Raw genomic sequence first — 19,287 nt, forward strand, 5'->3', positions numbered from 1 at the left:
GAAAAGTTAGAGGAGTTAGTATTGTTTACCTTGATTGAAGCAAGGTTAGGGGTACCTTCATAACTGTCTCCCGGTTTATATTGAAAAACTATTTATAAGGAAGACTGCTGGTCAGCTTTGTCCCTGGAAAAGAGAATTTTTAAAAATGGTACTGAATTACAGCAAGAGAGAACACTGGCTTTGGAGACAAAGGATCTGGGTTGGAATTCTGCCTCTGTCACCAATGAGCCTTGTGACCTTGGGCAAGTCATTTAAACTTAAACTCTCTGGGTCTCAGTTTCCTAATCTGTAAAAGGCAGAGTTTGGACTAGATGGCGCCTAAGTTTCATCTGCCCTACCTTTTCACAGAGAGTTAGCAAAGATGGCTTCTTGAGGTCCATACTACCTTGATGACTATGCTAACATCTTAAGGATGGCTAACCCTGGAATCAGGTGAAGCTCAGAAGTATCCTTCTGAGTGTGTGCTGGGTTTCTTCGTGTTGTAAGACCCTTTGGCCTGTTGTTCTTTAACTTGAGGGAAGAGAAAAGGAAGAGGAATGACTATCACCAACAGCATGACCAGAGCTAAAACAACAGGGCTAATGGGATATTTTAGGATTCAGGGATTACCTCATGGCCTGATTGCCCTCTGTCCTTCTGATAAACTTAGATAAGATCACCTTTGAGACTGAGGGAACCTGCCCAAGAAAGAGTGACTCAGCTAATGCAAGAGATCCAAAGGTTTAGGACAGACTAGCCCAGAAGAACAGGTCATTGGGAGGGACATCCTCTTAAGCTGCCTAACCACTCTTCCAGGAAAATTCACATGTTTCACTTCTCCCTTTGTCCTCCCGCAAATATACCAAGGATTTCACATCACTCCCAATACAAATAAGAATGTCGTTTTAAAGTGTGAAAATAAAAAAGCTTTCCCCTTTATTTTGCAAATTCTTTCCTGTCTCCGACTAACCAATTGCTACTTAGAATTAAGTTATAAACATTGATTCATATCTTATATCATGAGCTCACAGGTTTTTGTTTGCCTTTGTTTTATTCTGCCCATTTCAAGGAAAACCCAATGACCATATAGCAAAACGACCAAATACCAGACACAAGCAAGTAAGGAAAAACCACAAAAAGAGGAAGGCACAGATAAATACCAAGAACTGAGCAATGCGGCACAATGTGCCCTTCGAGGTCTTTGTGGGCACAGATCACATTCTATAACCCATAGTCCTTTGCTATGGTGAATACTAGTAGCCAATGAATAATTTTTCATTGGATGATTAGTGGGTGTTTTGCTAGGAGTTATTTGATGAAAGGGGTTCTAGGTGTTTCCAATAGAATCCTTCCAATTAATTACTCCCAAATCACTAAATGATTACCAAAGAGTAGTGATAATTAAATTCTTAACCAGGGTCATGCCAACATGACACCAAGTTCCAACTGATCCTATGTCCAATACATAGCCTTATTCATTCATTAATTCATTAAAAAAATTATTTAGATCCCACATTCCATACAAGATGCTTTTAGGGGCCATCTCCTACACCTGCCTCAGGGACTAGAGACAATTTTAAATGCTTTCAACTTAACAAGTGAGGGCCAGATACAAGCCCAGAAGATATTTTCAAAGTTCGGGGTTCTAGGGCTATAATCTTTTCCATTGTATGTTTAACATAGGCAGTGACCAAACCTCTGCTACGGTTTACTTCACTGATCTACTCTCTCATCCTCTTCCTCATTCCCCAAGACTCTGAGTTGCTCTTTGCACATTTCTAGAGCTAACACAGGAGTTCTTGAGGAGGTTTGCAGGCTGGGCCTAGTTACTCTTTGTCCTGTTGCAGGTCTGCATTCATTCCACAGAATTATATCATTTCAAACTGGAGGTGGATGGAGGTGGGGGGGACAAGGAAACTCCAGGGTTAGGAGTCCCCAAGCCTTCTCCAGAGGAGGAAGCTATTTTCATTTCCTCAAAGCCTTAAAATCCCGGGAGAGAAGGAGACATGGAAGTCATGCCTTTGTTTCTCTCCTGAGTCTATATCACTAACTTAAAGCCAGAGGACATAATGTGCAGCAAAATCTCTATGTGCTATATCTTCTGCCCATCCCCTTTTCTGTGTCTCTCTTCCTCATCTCTGAATCCTCAGCTCCAACTTAATCTTAGATCTGTTATCTTTTTGCTCTCTTCTTTCTTGGTTTGTCCTTCCCTAGGAGATTTTGTCACTTGGGATGCCAAAGTGGCTACATAAATACATACCCTGCATGGAAGGTGCCCGGGTTCTTTTTATTTGGGATTTGTTCTTTCACCCTAAACAAGTCTACAAACTCATGAAGCAGGCTGCAAGGGTGCTGGGGCTCAGGTGAACAGCACATCATAATGAATTATGCATGGATCTCCTTCAGAGCAGCAGTTTGCCCCCTGGAGTCCTCAGTACCAGGTGCCCTTTTAAGGAAGCACTTGACTGCCCTTGTGGTGACATCATCTACACCTGGCAGAGCTCCATGAGCAGCAAGAAAAGACTCCGTTGCACCTACATGGAACACGTCTGGCCACGGGAAAAAGAATGATCCTGGAGTGGCAAACAATTCTAGGGAGACACTGCATGGTCAGCCTGCTCTAGGGATGTGACCAATATCCTGGTCCTCTTTGAAAACTTCCATCCTTTGTAATTTGTTGCATGAGAAGTACCAGTAAGAAGGCTGAAGCCTCTCCAGTTAAAGAATGAGTAATAAAAATAGCAGCAATTGCTGATATTTGTAGAGCACTTAAAAGAATTCAAAGTATTTCAATATACTGTCTCATCTGAGCCTCATGACAACCCAGTGAGGTGGGCCTTACAGGTGTTATTATCCCCATTTTACAGATAGAGAAACCGAGGCTCAGAGAGGTGAACTGATTGTCCAGGATCACATAACTAAGTGTCAGAGATAGGGTTTAGATGCCAGGTGTCTCCTGACTCCAGCTCTAGTGTGTTAATGTACACCATGCTCGACTGCCTTCTAGTTGCCTCCAAAACGAAAAATGAAATAAAGTGAAAAAAAAACCTACTCCCCTGCTGCTCCCTTCTTTACACTACCTCCAAATATCTACACTGCCCCGTGATTGACCCGCCTCTATAACCTCATGCTGGGCTGACAAGAGAAAGCAAGTTGCTCTCTTAGCTGATGTCCCTGACAATGGTCTGATTACTCCTACCCCTGGAGAATCAGCTGTTCTTGCCACATCCATGAGAAAGGTAGCTGGGCCTAGCAGGTTTTCCTTTCCCTTTCTTTCCATGTGAATAACTTAGCCAGTAGGAATCAAGCGTCTCTCTTCAGCCCCAAGGTAAGATAAGTGCTCTCAAAGAGCCTCAGAGATCGAAGTGATGGCAAAGGCCATTTAATTTGGGGATCCTTGACCTACAATCAATGAATTAAGAAAAAATATTTTTTTGATAACTATACTTCAATATGGGGACAGCTAGGTGGTTCAATGGGTAGAGTACTGGTGCTGGAGCCAGGAGGACCTGAGTTCAAATCCAACCTCAGACACTTACCAGCTGGGTGACCCTGGGCAAGTTACTTAACATTGTTCGCCTCAGTTTCTCTTTGGTAAAAATGAGCCGGAGAAGGAAATGGCAAACCACTCCAGTATCTTTGCCAAGAAAACCCCAAATGGGGTCATGGAGAGTCAGACACAACTGAAACAACTTAACAATAACAAAAATAGCATAATTGGTTTCATTTGTAAACATAGGCATCCTATTTTATACATTTAAAAACCTTATTCTGAGAGGAGTCCTTGGTTTCATGAGATTGCTAAAGGGGGCCACAAGTCAGTAAAGGTTAAGGCTGAGCTTCAATCAGACTCCCTTCCTCCCTTCTACAACAGACCCAAATTTTGCTTGAAGAACTCAAGGGAGGGAAAATCTTCCACATCTGGAGGTGCCCATTGTACTTTGTGAACTTTGCCAGTTGCCACACACTGTTCCTGCCTCCATCTTTCTATGCTTCTCTAACAGGCCTGACTCAGGAGTTCCATTTTTCTGGGGATATACTGATATTTTTCCATGAGGAAAGATAAAAATAGGCAAACTCCCTTCCTTCCTTTCATAGCTACTTCACTCTATATTCCCACCACTGAGACAAGTTAGCTCCCTCTCCTTCTTTATATTCCTTTTCAGATTTAACTTCTTCCTTAAGGTTCTCCTGAGGCATTCATCACAGAACTTTGAGTTTACCAAATCACCTCAATACTATACAAGGCTCTAAACCAGACATGTCAAGCCTACAAACCGCCTCAACACTCCCCAGTGCTTCCCAAACCAGATTAAAATGTAATTGGGAATTATTCAACAAAATAAATAAAATACGATAGAACATAGATAATGTTAATATGTGGTTTTCTAAGTCAATATGCGACAACAGGGATTCTTATGTAGGGTTTGACACCCACTGGTTTATATTATCCGGTCATCTTTCTCTCTGATACTTCTGACCAGCCTATTGATATTGATTATCCCTCTTAAAAAGTCTTTCTTCTGCCTTTGAGCGTACCTTATCATTGTATGAAGCACACAGATCCCACATCATCACTTTACCTCTCTGGACCTCAGTTTCCTTATCTAGGAAATAAGGGGTGAACTGGATCACCTCTAAGGTTTCTTGCAGCCTCGGATCCTCTGAGTAACATTTCCCTTTTCATGGGTATTTATTTGATCTCCTCAATGGGACTGTAGTCTTGTGGACAGGGACCATTATCTTTTAGAAAGGCAATCTGGTGTCATAACTAGAGTGCCGGTCTTAGAATGAGGAAGACCTGGGTTGATATTCTGTCTCAGAGGCTCACTTGTGAGCAAGTTACTCAATCTTAGCAAACTTCCATAAACTGGGGGTAGTGACACCTAGACTGTTTACCTCTTAGGGTCATTGTGAGGCACAAATGATTATAGGATTACAGACTTAGAACTGGAAGGGAACATCAAGATCATTTTGTCCAACATCCCTATTTTGCAGATGAGGAAAGTGAAGACCAGAGATGTTATGTGACCTGTCCAAAGTCATATACAAGGTAGGTGACAGAGCCAGGATTCAAACTTAGGCCCTGTGACTCCAAGTTCATCATTTTTTCCACATGAAGTTCTCTGTACACCTTAAAAAAACCGTACAGGATATTCCTCAAATCTCTAAGGCTTAATAGACTTAAAGCTGCACTAAGACTTTTGGGACACCCTGTATTTATATCAGCTTTTGGTATTTATTATAAGAGGTAGAATGAGGTAGAGGAAAGAATTCGAGATTTGGAGTCATGAAGGCTTGGGTTCAGATCCTGACTCTAGCACTTGCTGAGTGAATATGGGTATGTCACTTAATTTCTCTGAGCCTCAGTTTCCTCATCTGTAAAATGGGGATAATAATACCTGTAACATCTACCTTGAGAACTAACATGACATCACTGAAAAAGGATGACTTTGGAATCAGGAAGAACCAGATTCAAGTCCTGTCTCTGACACACACAAGCCTATAGGCAAGTCTCTAAATGTCAGAGGTCAGGCAATTTTCTAAAACTCTTCATCAAAGAGGAATCACCAATCTGCATAGAAAGAGGTTTCTACAGCAGAGTTTTCCCACATGGAGGAAATCACAGGACCAAACCAAAAAAGAGGAACAAAAAATCCACTTTACAGGTTTGTTGTAAGGCTCAAATGAGATTGTGTATGTAAAATGTTTTGCAAACTTTAAAGAATTAGATGCTAGTTATTATTATTTTAATTATTATTAATAACTGTTGTCTATCCCTCAGCATATCTTATACAGTCTTAGGCCCAAAGCATGTACTTTACAAGTATTTGCTAAAGTGACCTGAATAAATTGGTTTATCAGATTGACTAGCCAGGCCCCGACCAAGGCCCTGTGGGAATGGAACAGAGTACTTTGCATGGTGATTTTCAATGGTGATTTTATAAAATTTTATAAAAACAAAGAAACAAAAAACAACCACAAAAAACCCCAACTCTGGCTACCATAATTTGGGGGTGCACAAATGAATTCAGATAAAAGAAGAATGAACTGGAAACTCAAGCCACTTGTGGGCTTTTGCCCTCAACAAAACTATTCTATGGCTTTTTAACTGGTCCTGAGCCAACATCTTCTAAATCAGTCACAAGAAAGAGCCTTGGGTCCTTTGGTGTAAGAATATCACAGAATAAAAGAAGTGTCACGTGGCCCAGCCCTTTCTTTTGACAAAGAAGGAAGTGAAGTGACTTACCCAACCAAGGTCATACCCATGAACTTCTGAACACTCATCAGAATGAGACTTCTGCTCCTGCTATGGTTAATGCATCGCCAGTCAGAAGATGGCCTTGGCAAAGAACAATAAACAGGAACAGATTTAAAATAATGGTCATTTTCTTATGCCTTCTTAAGTCATTCCTTTTCTTATGTCCTATTCTTTTTTAAATTATAAATTTCTTATTTACTTTAAACAATCTTTTTTAAGTTTCAAGTTCCAAATTTTCTCCCTCCCTCCTACACCTCACCCACCCAATGAGAAGGCAGGCAATAGAATATCACTTACATGTGAAATCGTGCCAAGCATATTTCCATATTAGTGACATCAAAAAAAATAAAGGAAGAAAATTATACTTCAATTTGCAGAGTTCATCAGTTCTATCTCTGGAGATAACTAGCATTTTTTTCATCCTAAGTCCTTTGGAATTGTCTTACCTCATTGAATTTATCAGAGCAGCCACGTCTTTCACAGTTGATCATCATTATAACATTTCTGTAACTATCACAATGATCTCCCAGTTCTTCTTATGTCACTTTGCATCAGTTCATACAGGTCTTCCATGTTTTTTTCTAAAACCACTCCTCTGGTCATTTATTAAAGCACAATTGTGCTCCACTGCAATCACATACCATAATGATAGCCATTCCCCAATTGATGGGCATCCCCTCAATTTCTAGTTCTTTGTTACTACAAAAAGCTGCTATAAGTACTTTTATACATATAGGTCCTTTTCCTTTTCCTATGATATCTTTGGGATATATACCTAGTAGTGGTATTGATGGATCAAAGAGTATACACAGTTTTATAGCCTTTTGGGCATAGCTCCAAATTGTTCTCCAGAATGTTTGAGCCAGTTTACAATCCCACTAACAGCTTACTATCTATTAAATACCTATATAGTATACCTATTTTCCTTGAGCCCAGCATTTGTCATTTCTGAAAGGTGTGAGATGGTACCTTGGAGCTGTTTGAATTTGCATTTCTCTAATTAATAGTGAGTTAGAGCATTTTTTCACATGACGATGGATAGCTTTTATTTCTTCTCCTGAAAACAGCCTGTTTATATCCTTTGACCATTTATAAATTAGGGAATGGTTCTTATTTTTATAAATTTGACTCAGTTCCCTATATGTTTGAGGAATGAAGACTTTATCAGAGAAACTTGCTGTAAACTTTTTTTGATATTGCTTCATTGTCTATGCTACCTTTTAGCAAAATGTAGTTTCCCTGATTATCTCTTTTAATTAGGTCTAGTTTTGCTTTTGCTTTGTCTGAGGTTGTGATTGCCACCCCTGTCTATTTTTACATCAGTTGAAGCATAACAGATTCTGCTTTAGCCCTTTATTTTAACCCTGTGTGTATTTGTTTCAAGTGTGTGTCTTGTAAACAACATATTGCTGGATTCTGGTTTCTAATCCACTCTGCTATCTGCTTCCATTTTATGGGTGAGCTCATTCCATTCACATTCACAGTTATGATTCCTAACTGTGGATTTCCCTCATCCTATTTTCTTCACTTTATTCTTCTGTCTCTCTTTTTATCCTGTCCCTCCTCACTACCTCCCTGAACCTACTGTCTCTTTTACCCCTCCCCCCTCCATTTCTTATCCTCTTTCCTTCCTATTTCCCTACTAAGAGAGATTTCTATACCCAACTGAGTGTGTGTGTGTGTGTGTGTGTGTGTGTGTGTGTGTGTGTGTGGTTCAAAGAGGGAAGAATGTATACATGCATATATATGAAATATAGAAAAATATATTATAAATTTAGTTGAATTCCAATTAATTTATATAAATAAGAATGATTCCCTAATTATATATAAAATATAGAATATACAGGTACATACATAGATACATACATACACACATTATATACATGTGTATGTGTGTGTTTATGTATATGTATGTATGTGTATATACACACATATATATTCTTCCTTGTAAACCAATTCCACTGAGAGTAAAGTTCAAGCATTGCCTGCCATTCGCCTCTACTATAAAAGTTCTCCCTTGAGTGCCTTTTTTATGTGAGAAAAATATCCCTATTTTCCTGATCTCTAGGTGATTAAGCTGAAAATTTTCTCCTATTAATCGAGGGAATACTGTCCAGTGGGTGGCTATCTCTGCATACAGTAGGTGTTTATAAAAGTTTGTTGAAATGAAATGAATTTAACTGATCAGAAATAAGAGACAAGAAATTCCCAGCTCTAGCCTGGAACTCTGCCAGAGGCATGTTTGATGACCTTGGGCCAGTTACTTACCTCATCTATGTATCATTTGCTCCCTCAGAATTAGGGTGGCCATGAAGATAAATGAGGAAGCATTTGTAAAGGTTTGGTGAGTTCCAAGGAGAAAGATGCTACTGTATTTAAATAAGAGAAAGTTCAGTGTAACAATCCTATGCCATAGGCAGATGAGCATAATTGTCCCCATTTCACTGTCTCTTAGAGATCAATAAAGTAGGCCTGGGAGTTGAGAGCTAAGTCTGGGGACCAAATCTTGAAATGCTATGTGATATTACATTGAACAAATCTGATCAAAAGTTAGTGCTTTTTCCACTATTCTATGAGCATTTTCTCTTTGCTCTGTATTCTAAATGAGATTTGTAGGCAATCAATGTCCTCCTCTAATTGGACCTTAGAACAGCCACTCAAGTTATTGGGAGTTTTTTCAGGGGGCAGGGGTGAGGGGAAATGAGTTATGGAATTTACCACAGCTGTTTTCCAATATGAATTCATTTCACATCAAACTATTCTCTCCTCTCCAGCTTCCACATCATCCCTTGAGTACCCAATTCCTTCCTTTCTCCCCAGCCCTGCTGCCTGTCACATGGAAGTCTGGTCAGACTTCACATCAGTTGAAAAAGTCACAAACACAGTAAGTACCATGCTTTCTTTGTTTTTGTCCCCTGAAGGAGAGGTTCTAAAGAGAATGGAAGGTGGGATGAGAAGTCAGTCAGACAATGCAGGAATTAGGTAGTTGAGCACAGGAAATTTGTATTTATTCTATACATGTGTATGCATATATACTTATTGTCTTCATCCATTAAACTGTAATCTCCTTGAGAGCAAGAATTATTTCATTCTCTGTATTTGTAGCCCCAGTGCCTAGCTCAGTGCTGGCACAAAGTAGGTGCTCAATAAATGCTCATTGAGTTGATTGGGCATGGGTCTGACACTGACTATTCACATCAAAATTATAACTTCATGAAACTCCTGCCGGGTATGATGTAACATAACTCACTTTCCTCACTAATAATAACCATAACTCACATTTGCTGTGTAATATGCAACATCTTTTCATTAAAATAACTCTAGGAAGTGGGTGGTACAAATATTAGGAAGTCTCATTTTTGTAGCTCCAGAAACCAAGGCTTAGAGAGGAGAATTGACTTGCCCAGCGTAACACAGCTAGGAAATTTCACAGATGGGACACAGATCTGGGTCTCCTGTCTACACATCCAGGGCTCTTTCCCCTTATGTCACATTGCCTCTCTTTCAATTCCACAAGTATTTACGGAATACCTAGTATGTGCCCTGGCACTACACCAGTTGCCATAGAGCATGAAATAATTCAGTCAATTAACATATATTAAGCACATACAATGTGGCAGGCACTGTGTTAAGTGCTGGAGATACAAAGAAAGGGGCAGTTCCTGCTCTCAGGGGGCTTACAACCTAATGGGAGAGACAACACACAAACAATTACATACAAACAAGCCATACAAAGGATAAATTGGAAATACTCAAGATGCCTCCTGCCCTCAGTAAGCTTAAATAATGATAAGTAACGGTTAAATAACATTTTACATACACTATCTTATTTAAGGGGCAGCTGGGTGGCACAGTGCATAGAGTGCTGGGCCTGGAGTCAGGAAGACTCATCTTCATGAGTTCAAATCCCATCTCAGACACTTATTAGCAGTGTGGCCTTAGGCAAGTCACTTAACCCCATTTGCCTTAGTTTCCTCATCTATAAAATGAACTGGAGAAGGAAATGGCAAAACCACTCCAGTATCTTTGCAAATAAATCCCCATATGGTGTCACAAAGAGCCAGACATGACTGTACAACATCTTATTTAAAACTCACAATGACAACCCTGTGAGCTAAGTAGTACAGGTATCATTTGATATACCCATCTTATAGATATCCCTACTTACCCATTACTTCTGTCACTTAACTAATACATGATAGAGGTAAAACTGAAGCCCAGGCCTTCTGGGCTCTGAGTTCAGCACTCTTTTATCTTGCACCATATAGGAAAATGCAAGACTTAACTGAATAGGAATCAAGCAACATTGGAGAATAGTACAAGGTGTATAAACATGCTTTAGGAGTTCAGATAAGGAAGAGATCTCTGTGACCTGGAGAAAAGAAGGAAGACTCAGAAGGAGAAGAGGTAGAGGTCAGGGGAGGGATGAGGGAAATGTAACAGCACCGGCAAGAGCCCAAACCCTAGGTCTTTTGTCTTTGAAAGCCTTCAGGGCTTGCTGTATTTTTGGATCTGGTGTGGGGTTTCTGGGACTCTTGCCTAAATACCCTGAAGCAACCAAAATGAATATCAACTTTAAGAGACAAAGAGCAATAGAATTGTTTTTTCTGTGATTAAATTGTCTAGTTTATCTCATCCATCTGGTCCTGACTGCTCTAAGTCGTGGCTACTCTGATCTCTAATCCCATTGCCACTGGAGGGAAGAATTTCTAAAACGGGTGAAACTGGGAGAGAAAAGTGGTTATTTTGTGAAAGATGGGGATGAAGAGTGAGCAACTCTTGTTACCCCACAATTAGCCTAGAGATACTGGCCATTAGTTGGAGCCCAACCAGACTCTGGGCAGGAAAAGTAAGACTGGTGAATAAAGTTATGATTTAAAGTGCATTAGGGCAACAAAGCAGACTGTTTGTGTGAATATAATCAAAGCAAGGGGAAAAGATTTGGAAGAGAGACACCAAAGAAAACACAGAGAAAACCGCAGGTCCCAAGACAAGAATTGCCAGTCTCATAATAATGGGGTAGGTTGTGGTGCTAGTGTTTATAGCAGAAGACCCAGAGCACTTTTGTGAGATGTAGCAGCTTTCTTTTGGTAGACCCAGGAAGACCAAATTGGGTGATGGTGCCCTCCTCCGAAGGAGGAGAGCTTGTCAAGTCATTAGAGGTAACAATGGCAGCAGCATGCTGCAACCCCAGGAGTGCTCCACTTGGAGGGAGAGGACCTGATCTTGAATTCCCACTCTACCAACTACCCTAAGCGTGACTTTGGGCAAATCACTTCTCTCTGGACCTCAGTTTCCTCTTCTATAAAATGAGGAGACTGGACAAGATGAACACTAAGGTCCCTTTCACTTCTACATTTATTATAGGTAGCTAAGTGGTCAAGTGGATAAAGCACTAGATTTGAAGTCAGGAAAACCAGAATTCAAATCCTGCTTCAGATACTTGTTAACTGTGTGACCTTGGGCAAATCACTAAACCTTGCCTCAGTTTCCTCATCTGTAACATAGGGATAATAGCAAGTACCTCCCAGGGTTATGCTGATGATCAAATAAGATATTGTAACATACTTAGCACACAGTGCCTGGCACGTAGTACTGCTGTCGTTTACTTGTGTCTGACTCTTCATGACCCCATTTGGGGTTTTCTTGGCAGAGATATTGGGGTGGTTTGCCATTTCCTTCTCCAGCTCATTTTAGAGATGAGGAACTGAGGCAAACACAGTTAATTGATTTGCCCAGGGTCACACAGCTAGTACAGATCTGAGGCCAGATTTGAACTCATGGAGAGGAGTCTTCTTGACTCCAGGCCCAGCACTCTATCCACTGTACCACCTAACTGCCCCACCTGGTACATAGTAGGTGCTTAATGTTGACTGGATTGAATTGAAATGAGAATATTTCTAAAGACTTTAGCACAGTGCCTGACAATAGTAGGTGCTACATATCCCTCCCTCCCTTCCCCATATTTGTTAAACCCAATCAATCAACTGATTGTTTACTGGAACAAATTCAGAAGGACCTTGGCATCACTGAGCTATTCAAACTGATTATTAGAAGTGTTATACAGTTCCAGGATTGAAGCAGGAGGTGCCCAAGACGGAGAACCAAAACACACAGGCTCCATCTAAATCAAACTTCTGGGCAAGGAGAAGATGGTAATGCACGTAGGCACAGCTACAGTTTGGGATCCAGGCATCAGCCTGGGACTGTTGCAGTAAAGATATAAAAAATGGTGGAAGGAGGAAGTAGGAGGAATACCATGGAAAGGAGGATATTAATATCATTCCCCCCCCTAATTTCAACCTGCCTGTTGATATTCTATTCATTTTTTGACTTATGGATTCTGATCACCTCAATAACCAAGCACCATTCTAGAAGAATAGTAATGAAATATGCTAACCACCTTCCAACAGAGAGATGATAGACTTGGGATATAGAATGAAACATTTATTGTTTGAACATGGCTAATGTGGCAATTTGTTTTACTCAATTATGCATATTTGTTATATGAGGCTCCCCCCCCACAGGGGTGACTAGAAAGGAGAGAAAACAGATTTTTGTTCACTGAAACAAAATTAAATTTAATTAAAAAAATAAAAACTATTTTTCAAGGCCTATTCCAAATTCTATATCTTCTATGAAATGTTCTCTGATCCTGTATCTCTAGCCACAACTCCCTAAACTTCCCTTTCTCCCAACACCACTACTGGAAGTGATCAGCAGATTAATAATCTCAGTATACCATTTTCCGTTTATATTTTTCTCATTTTTCATTCATTTACCATACTCTAATTTGGATTACAATTGCTGTGCACATGCCTTATTGCCCCCTACTGGGCTCTAATCATCTAGTAGGGACTTTTTCTTATCTTTGTATCTCCTCTGATAGGTAACAATAGCTAGCATTTTTATAGCAAGTTAAAGTTTGCAAAACTCTTTATAACAATCTTGGGATGTAGGTGCTATTATTATCTTCATTTTTACAGATGAGGAAACTGAGGCTAAGAGAAATTAAGTAACTTGCCTGTGATCACACAGCTGCTGAGTAAATGAAGCAGGATTTGACCTGGGGTTTTTCTGATTCCACAGTACTCTATTAGCTGCCTTTTTTTTTTCTTGGTCTGGGCCTATGTTTTCATCTGTGTAGGGTGTTCCTGGTACGGAAATTCCCATCAGAGATGCATACTGGCAATTTTCCGTGTCACCCAGCCTTAGAGAGTTTCCTGGGGGAACTAAAACCTCAAGTGATTATACAGACAGTATGTATCAGGGCAGGCTTTGAACCTTGGTCTTCCTGGCTTCAAGATCAACCCCTAGGTGCACTACCTCTCACCTTGTATGTAGTATGTGTTTAATAAATGTTTATAGAATGAATGTATGAATAAACAGTACCTATCATTCTTCTCCTTTTTCAACAGCTACCATGTTCAATCAATGTAAATAGTAATTGTTTCTGTTTTGGCCAGAAACCCTGAGGTTCTTCCCCTCCCAGATGAATCTTTTTTTTTTTTAAACTAGGTAAAGAGGACATTCTCTGCCTCATTTCTTATTAACCCTTAATCACTGAATGTTAAATTGAGTCAAACTGAGACTTGTTAAAGACCTCAGCTTGAAAAGGCCAAGGTCTCCCACTGCATCCTGGGCCATCTCCAGTTCTCCAGATCTGTATCTGACCACTGGACCCAGATGGCTCTGGAGGAGAAAGTGAGGCTGGTGTCTTTGCACAGCCCTCCCTCACTTAAATCCAATTCACTTTCATGCTATGGCATCACCTTCCTGATGTCATGGTCCTCCTTGAGAATAAAGGACAAACAACAACAACAACCGTGTTAAAACACCTCAAAGATTCTATGTTAAGCAAAAGTTTAGGGCATAAGGGTGATATTGCTATTTATAAAAGGAAAAAGAGGAACAAAAATCTCAAGTAAGTACCTACTCTGTGTGCCAGGCGTTGTGCTAAATGCTTTACAAATATTTTCTCTTTTGATCCTTACAACAAACTTGTGAGAGAGTTGTGGTTATGATTCCCATTTTACAGTTGAAGAAACCAAGGCAGATAGAAGTTAAGTGACTTGCCAAGGGTCACACAGCCAGTAAGAATCTGAGGCTGGATTTGAACTCAAGTCTTCCTGATTCCAGGCTCAACACTTTATCCACTGTATCACTTATTTGCCTCAAGGATCCTTTTGGATCCTTGTGAAAAAGGAGAGCTGACATCCACGACTAGAGTGATAAAGTTTTTCCTCATCAGTAAGTGTACTATTATTATCCTCATTCATTCATGAAACATTTATTGAGTACCCCTTATCTAATTAATTCTAATTCAATAACTGTACTAGATACCAGGTGTGAAACATCGTCCCAGTCTTCAAAGGATTTCTAATTTAGATGAGGATTGTAAGATTTCTTTGGAAGATGAATTAACTTCTGCATTGTCAGAATGAAAAACCTTATCTACTTCATTTCCCCAAAAAAGATAAAAAAACTTCCCTGAAAATGCTTTCTGGTTCAGAGGCAGAGGTTATAAAAGAAAAAAATGGGTACACCGTTAGCAGCTTGGATTGTCTTCTGATAGAAGGCTTCTTGTACTCAGAGGAGCTACTAAAGAGGAGGAGTATTCAAAGGAGGGGTCCTTGTCCTTGGAGCGAAGTTGCTTCTACTGGTTCGAACTCATCTCAGTAAAGCCCAAAGATTCTTCCATTTTCCATATTCACTGACTGTGCTAGGTTTCGCCCGTATTAAATGTTGCTTGAAATGTTGCATGGACCTTTGGCTGGGATATGGAAATCATTCTCCTCAGCCAACATTTGTGATTCAGAGTTATAACTAAAATGTTCTTTGACCTGGGCTGGCAGCAATGGTCATTCCAGGGTAGTGAGCAGAACAGGTTGGGACAATGTCAGCAATAAACATTTAAACACCTCCAGAGTACAGAGCTCTGGTCTAAGTGCTATGGGAGAGGCAAAGTTTAGATAAGTCATGGTCACATCCTCATGATGCTTAGTAGAGGGAGAAGCTTAAACAACCATAATACAAAAGACAGAAATAACTGTGGTACAAAATAGCACAAGATAAATGCACGAGAGGTGAAAGCAAAATGGGATATAAAGTCTGAGGAGAGAATGATCTTGACTAACTTGGGGCAGAAGGTGCAGCTAAAGAAAGTTTCATGAAGGAAGGGATATTCAAGATGGATGTTAAAGAACAGCTAGGAATCCAACAGAATGAAACAGAAAACTTCAGGTCTGATTTCAGGTACATGGATCAAATTAGATGAAGGGGTTCCTTGCAGAGGGGTGGATGCATCCTTGAGGATTACAGGACCATAGATTTTGAGCTGGAAGAAAACACCGAGGTCATCTGTAATCTGGCCCTTTCATTTTATAGATGAGGAAGATGAGGCCCAGAATAGCTAAATGACTTGCCCAAAGTCCCCAGGCAGTAAGGAACAGAGTCAGATTTGCACTGAGGTCCTTCGACCCTCCTCCCAGCACCCTTTGCACTACACCACCCTGTCTGGTTCTTAGTCAATCAGAGATGGTTAGAAGCCACAGTGGTAGAAAGCTAGCTCCTAGCCAAGGGCAGGTCTTGGTGTTCTGCAGCCAGCTGTTGGGTTGCTGCTTCCAACTGTTTAGGTAATACCTCCTTTCCCCATGAGCCCTTTCATATACATTCCTGACAGAAGCCAGAGAGTTTGTCTTCACTTTTCCCAGTTCCGCCAAAGACTCATTTATTTTGGGTCCTTTGTGTGCCAGATCTGAAGGTGGTGGCTTTTCTCCCTGTTCAGTGAATATGGCCATTATGGCACGGTATCATTTCTGATACCAAAACCGAGAAAAACTCTCTGAGTCCCAGCAATGAGTTTGAGTGTAATTTTTGAGAATCTGCTTCTCGGTTCCTTATCTGGTTACCTTTGTCTTTACTGTGCAGCTATTTTTGGGCTCTGAGAACCCTGTGGAAACTCCTTTTCCAAGAAATCAGCTAACCATTCAGTGACCATGTTTACTTAATCTTCTGTTTTCTAAAAGCATAAACAGTCATATCTGAAGGGGACCCAACGTCAGAGTTTTTCCAGCACGATTGTGGGTTCCTTGCAGGCTGCCTTTGTGTTTTCTTTATGGTGGAGCTGATTTGTCATTTATCATGTTCCAGCTATGTTGACTAACCACCTCTCACTCTAAAACCTCGAAAGCTTGGGTCATCCTCCCCCTCTTTCTTCTGGAGTCTCTATGTTTAGCCTCCTTCCCCTCATCCCCTTCTTTAAGCCTTGTCTGTGGTCTGAGATGAAGTTTCAGACTCATCAGCCAGAATCTGGAAAGTGGAGTGAGCCAAAGCTCAGCTTCCAGGAAGATATTCCAGCAGGTGGGATTGATCCTCCAGCCTTGCCTACCCTTGATTCTGCAACAGATATTATTCTATGTCAACAAGTCTTGTCAATAGGTGACAAACATTTATTAAGTGCCTACTATGCGCCAGGAACCGTTATAGCGCTTACAATGTCCCAAGCACTGTGCAAATGCCACAGCAAGTTACTCCTTTGTCTACTTTGAAGATACTAAAAGGTTCCATTCTTTGTGTATCATTAACAACAGTCATCAGCTTCAACGGTAAGGACGGAAGGAAACTGAATGAGAGCGTTACCCACTCATTATTTGAAGAAAAGCTGTTCAGTTTAGTAAGTTTTTAGATATAATTCCAAATTGTTTTCCACAATAGCTGGACAAATTAATTCATATCTTCAACAACACATAGACCCTCCAACAGTTGTCACTTGTTTGTGAACTTTACCAACTTAGATAAATGGACACTCATTATTGGGTTCTATCTTTCCCTTGGCGTCTAGACAGGGTCTTACTTTGAATCTTTCTGGAGAGAACTTCCCTTTTTTTGTATTCTGAATTCAGAGAAATAAAGGATGTTAGAGCTGGAAGGGATCTTGGAGATCAGCTAGTCAATCATTTCCTTTGGAAAAATGAAGAAAATGACAAGAGAAGGGAGGTGACCTTAGAAGTGGCGTTAGGTCTCCTGATTTTTAATTCCACTCACTGTCTGACAAAACAATTTGTCTCCCTGAGGCCAAAAACAAGTTTAGCTGAGGATAAGAATGAGCTCTAAAGCACCCTATAGAGAAATTTTTCATCATCATGGTTATGGAAAACCATTTACTGAGTGTTTGATAGCACAGCATGATGCTAGGTTCTATACAAAGAGAACTGCACAGATATATGCCACCCCTTCTAGCAGATAACAATCTAAGATACATATGATCAGGACAGAAAGTCAAACAAAATACATCAAACCTGAGTGGACAATGAAGTCTTTGTGTACATTGGCTAAGCTTTAATGCCACCTCTTTCTTGAAGCCTCCATTAATACCTCCACTGCCAGGTAAAAATGACTCCTTTGATTTCAAAGTACTTTATATCTCTCCTTTAATAATAGCTAGCATTTATATAGTGCTTTATGGTATCTCATTTGATCCTTAAAACAACTCTGAGAAGTAGGTGCTCCCTACTTTGGAGTTAGGTTTACTGATGAGGAAACTGAGGCTGAATGACTTGCCCAGGGTCACACAGCTAGTGAGCATCTGAGGCAGAATTTGAACTCAGGTCTTCCTGACTCTAAGTTTCATGCTCTATACACTGGAGCCCTTACCTTTATACAAACTATCTCACCCTTATGATTGGTAAGGGAGAGAGCAGGGCCTACATCTTATTTCCCTTTTTATTTATCCCAAGGGGATGGGATGGTATAGAGTATTCATCCTATCAGAACTTAATAAATGTTTATTGAATGAATGAGTAGATGGCCAAGTAATCTTTTGGAAACTGAGTCATAAGGCTTATAAACGAGACTAAGCATTCACTAGTGCATTTGCTCAAACTATAAGATAATCAGGACACTGCAGCAAAGAGGAAACCATTGCTGTTCTTCAGGTAGGAATGAATGAGCAGAACTGCTAAATGTGAAGTAATTTAAGTGCTTATGATGTGTGGAGCCCTGTCGTAGGTACAGGGGGATACAAAGATGTCAGAAGACATAGCTTCTGCCTTGGTGGAGCATAGTGTTTGTGAATTGGGGGGCTAAGATGCACCCAAATATCAGTGCACAAGAATGCTCCACATTCAAGAATGGCGCCCGTGAATTTTCTGGGACAGAACCAGCAGAAAGGAGGCAGGAGCTGTCTTTGATACAAATGTGTGGTTGTTTTGAGTACACTGAGCTATGCTTCATAGCTAGCCAGCACAGAGATTCTGGGAAATATGATGATAGATAGACAGGCTGATTTAATGTACAACTTGGGTGCTGCCCTCGCAGGAAAGGTGAAGGTGAGTGACAGGGTGACAGAATGCCACAGAATCCTTGAGAAAAACAACAAGCAGAGTGAGGTCATTATTGTTGCCAACACCATCACCCAGCAACAACAAACATTTACCAGACCCCTACTACACACAGGGGCCCATGCTGGGGGCTGGCATGATAATAATAATACTGGCTGACATTTATATAGCACTTTAAGATTTATAAAATGCTTTACAAAGTCTTGATTCTCACAACAAACAACCCTATGAAGCAGGAGCTATTATTATCCCCATGGTGTTGTTGTTGTTTTGTTGTTTCAGTTATGTCCAACTCTTTGTGACCCCATTTGGGGTTTTCTTGGCAATGATCCTGGAGTGGTTTGCCATTTCCTTCTCCAGCTCATTTGACAGATGAGGAAACTGAGGCAAACTGTGTTAAGTGACTTGCCCAAGTCACACAGCTAATGTCTGAGGCCTGATTGGAACTCAAGTGTTCCTGATTCCAGCCTGCCTGGTAGTCTGTTCACTGTGCCACCTCACTGCCCCCATCCCTATTTTACAGAGGAGGAAATGGAGAGATTTTAAGTGACTTGTTCAACTATTAAGTGTCCAAAGCTGGATTTAAACTCAGGTCTCTGTAACTCCAGGTCCAATATTCTAGTCATTACACAATATAGCTAGTCCTGGGCTAGCCTTTCAAGTATAGTTGATAAACTAGAGCACTCCCCTAAGAAGATTCTTCAT

At 40.5% G+C, this 19,287-nt stretch overlaps 1 long non-coding RNA gene across 5 annotated transcripts in view; it reads right to left on the reverse strand.

Moving 5' to 3' along the window:
- The window catches only part of LOC114037096, an 813,500-nt gene that overhangs the window by 61,686 nt on the left and 732,527 nt on the right, over positions 1–19,287 (reverse strand). For all 5 annotated transcript variants that reach the window (XR_003568412.1, XR_003568414.1, XR_003568416.1 and 2 more), the window contains one exon: positions 6,230–6,322. This is a non-coding gene — a long non-coding RNA (uncharacterized LOC114037096). The remainder of the gene's footprint in view (positions 1–6,229; positions 6,323–19,287) is intronic.

This window comes from Vombatus ursinus, unplaced genomic scaffold (genome assembly GCF_900497805.2).
Source record: "Vombatus ursinus unplaced genomic scaffold, bare-nosed wombat genome assembly UNPS02010219.1, whole genome shotgun sequence".
Taxonomy (NCBI): domain Eukaryota; kingdom Metazoa; phylum Chordata; class Mammalia; order Diprotodontia; family Vombatidae; genus Vombatus; species Vombatus ursinus.